The following is a 4,166-nucleotide window of genomic DNA, read 5'->3' on the forward strand; positions in this document are numbered from 1 at the left end:
TTTTTTTTTAATTCTCCAAGTCATGGAAACCATGTTTGACATATTTGATGATCCCAATTCCTGATCAGCTAATGACTAAAATGTACTGAATTTAAAATAACTCATAATGAAGTAATACCTCTACATGATAGGCTATATTAATCATGTTATTCTGTTTGGGATAGCAAAGATATCACAAAAGGTAAAACTGATTACAAACTGTAGGTTTTAGGCTAGAGGATGCGTGGTTGCTTAGCGCTGCACTTGGAGACCTGCTGGTCCATTGTGATCATCCTGATAGAGTGAAAAATAAAGAAATAAAGAGAGAAAGAAAGGTTGAATCCACGAAGAATTTATCGAGTTGTCTTTAGCCATTTTAGTCTTCTAGCTACCTGAAGAATAACTGACGGCTAAGTATTGGAGAGTGAAAGCAGATCATGCAGATTTTGCTTACCCGTGAGCCTCTGTCTGACTTTAAAAATAATTGGACATTGACATAGTAAATGTTCCGCAGTTTTTATCTCTTCCTCGTCTTGACAAAGCCTAAAATAGTCAGATTCTGCACCACACCCGCCCTCCCCCACACTTGGAAGTCATGGCCCTAATATTACAGTGAAATGTGATTAAGTCTACTACAAGTTTTGCCTCTGATTTCGGAGATTACCGGCCAAATTTTTTTGGAAGCAATGTAGCCTCCTGTATATTGCCAGTTATTGCGAAATCTTCCAGGATAGTTTCTGTGTATAATCTGGAATAAGTGACCACCCTGTTGGTTTCGCCGAGCTCTCAATCTCTAGAAGAGTTGACTCGGAGCCCCTTTTTGCCAATTCATCTGCAGCTTCATTGCCAAAGATGTTGCTATGGCCAGGAACCCAGCAAATCTTAATAAAGGACTTCACTTTTTCCAGAGCAATCCGGCACTCCAGGACTGCCATAGATTTGATGGTGGATGAATTTAGCGCTTTCAGTCTATCCAGTTCAACTGTTCGATTCATCAGCAACTCTACGGTTTTCCTGACAGCAAAGATTTCTGCCTGGAATACGCTACAATCTTTATTGAGTTTGAATGAATTCTGGATATTTAGGCTTTCGCAGAAAACACCAGCATCCGTTCCACTTTCCATCTTAGAGCCGTCGGTATAGAAATACATAATTCTATTTCAGGTGGTAAAGTACTCAGAAGGAACACCTTGTGTGGATTTTTAGACAATTCCATTGACACATTTGCCTGCAGTCATCAAAATACCGAATATCGGGAGTTACCGTTATATGAGGGATATAAGAAGGCATGAACCTGTATGAGCAATTTTTAGTTGTAGATGGGAACTTAAAAAAAATGCCGCTAAAATCTTCAAAATACCGAATATCGGAGGTCTAGTTATATGGGGGCTACGCGAAGACGTGAACGTGTACAGAAAATTTTCCGTCATAGGATGAAGCACCCATAAACTACTTTAAAAAGATTATGGAGAATACTCTCATTAAAATCATCAAAATAACGAATATTGGATGTACCATTGTATGGAGGGTATGCGATATGGGAAACCCATATAGAAAATTCTCTTCCAGGCGGTAAAGTACTAAGAAAGAACTCCTTGTGTAGAAGTTCAAAAAATTCCATTGAAAAATTTGGCAAAAATCATCAAAATACCTAAAATGTGAAATAAGAGTCCGATTGTTCTCAAATTTCACACATTCCAATATTTTTGTTAACAAAAGATCTAGTGTGAAGATGGCATGTATCGGTATAGTCCTTCTGGTACTCCTAGTCAAAATCTTTAATAACCATGAAGCTAGTGAGCATCTGATTCCTTTCAAATTGCACACATCCCAATACTTCTACTTAAGCAAGATCTGGTGTGAAGATGGCAGATATCGGATCACTCCTTCTGGTGGCTCCCTTACAACAGGGTAAAATTTGTGAATAATTATAACTTGTATAACATTTGAACTAAGTGTCCCATTATTTTCAAATTTGGCATATTTCAATATTTCCAGTAACACAGAGTGAGATATTTAGAACGGACTCTCCTTCTGGTACCTGCCTCACAACGGGTCAAAATTTGGAATAACCATTAAGCACATAAAATGCGTAATAGTCAACCGATTACTCTCAAACTCTGCACATTGCAATACTGTGAACAACACAAGCTCTATTGTGAAGAGGGACAATATCGAACTACTCCTTCTGGTACCTCCTCTACAACGGATCAAAGTTTTAAATAATTATAGCTCTCATAAAACACGAAGTTTTCGAAATTTTATTAAAAGTCTCGTATAAAGTGAAGGAAATAGTCGATGTAAAATCCAAATCTGATACGTTTTAATATTTTTATCAGACTTAGGGTGAGGGTACATAAGCATAATAACCGAACATTGACTAAGTGCATGCAGCTGTCGGCAATACCGAGTGATTTCATTTAAATTGTTCATATTAACATGCCTCTATCATGAACTGTTACTCTAGATAGTATAGCCACAAACCATTTGCTCAGAATTCATTTTGTCCAGTCCATTCTAGGACCTTGATTACATTCGATGTTTATATATTACAAGTAGAAGTAATTTGTTTACGTTATCTGCTGCTAATTTAAGACTACTCCAATGTTCCAAGTCAATAGCTCTTTAAGCCCTTTATTTTTGTGTTGTTGTTTTTGTGGAAATATCAAAGGACGAAGGATCGAATTTCACTGCAAGTCTAACAAAGAATGGAAGTATACATAATACATACCATTAGATTGAAAAAAAACTCTATTTTTTCCAGAGGTTGGTATTTTTATCCTGATTTCGGGAAACTATTTATTTCTTGGAGGACGGACCCGGGACACCAGATTTTTGACCCGAAAGTCCGGGTTCAAGACCCCGATCCAATTACCCGATATAGATATATGTTGGAAAGCATATGAAAATACCTATCCAACAAGTGGTCACATGATGTGTAAGTGGTCACGGTTCGGAATTTATAGTGTAATTATCGATTTTTGTACCCGGATTTTTTATAAAACCCCCAAAAACTCAAAAAAGGTCCCATTATGGGGGTCAACCAAATTGATGCCAAATTATAGCTGACACTCTTACCTTTCCAAAATGCTTATAATTTGTGCTAAAACCTTTTTCGGGTTCAGAGAGATAGGTCTTTCTATTGGTATAACCCGATTTATTAAAATTATGTTTTCAATAAAAAAAAAATGTTTATTTCACGTAGTCGTCGTTGGAATTACAAAGCCGTTTCCCGAGATCAGGGTAAAAATGCCTACAACTGGAAAAAATTTCGAAAAAAAAAATGAAGTGTTTTTACTAAACTAGAGTTAAGCCATTAGATTGACTTATTAGGAGAGAATATTATTAGATTAACTTACTTGGAAATTTGATACTACTGCAGCGATTCCAGCAATCTCATGCGATTTGAAATAAAAATGGTCGAAACTTGCTTTTTTTTTGGGAACCAAACCAAAATAGCATGAGCATAGCACTTTTTCACTGAATTTTATTCTATATTTTTTAATCTGAATGATTACTTATATCAATTATTATTTATATATCATATTTTTCACACAACAGCAAACAAAAAGCTTCAAATGCAAGATTCAATTGGAGTTGACGTTCAGTTCGAGTTTCTCATTCTCTTATTCTCTACGCACAACCACAAGAATCACAATACACATTTATTTCACACATTTTTCCAAAATCCAAAATTTTGAATTACAAACTATACAAATTTATTAGAATTGTTGAAAACCCCAAACTCGAAATAGTTTCGTATAAGAAACATATAAAAAAAGTTATATTTGCACAAAGTTTTAAAAATTTCTTGACCAGAATTTTCTAACAATTACTGCAAATTGTTACTGGAAGTCAACTGTGAGCACAAAAATCTGCATGAAAACTATTGAAAATAGCAATTTTTATTTTTTTTAATTTTTCCGGACAATCTTGCTTTTTGTCTATCCACTGATTTGTTTTAGAATTGAAAACATTTTTATATTTGAAACAATGTTGAAAAATATCGGAAAAAATCCTGCAAAAAAATTATCAAGAAAAAAAAAACAAATCTAGTAAGTTTCTTGCAGATTTTGCAAAGCTCGACTGTCAAAATTGCTTTAATGGTACAATGCAATAAAGGTAGCCTCATTTCATATTAGAATTTCCAGCTCTGCATTTTCTGTAATATACCTTGTCAAATTTTA

The sequence above is a fragment of the Musca domestica genome, unplaced genomic scaffold, assembly GCF_030504385.1.
Source record: "Musca domestica strain aabys unplaced genomic scaffold, Musca_domestica.polishedcontigs.V.1.1 2, whole genome shotgun sequence".
Lineage (NCBI taxonomy): Eukaryota > Metazoa > Arthropoda > Insecta > Diptera > Muscidae > Musca > Musca domestica.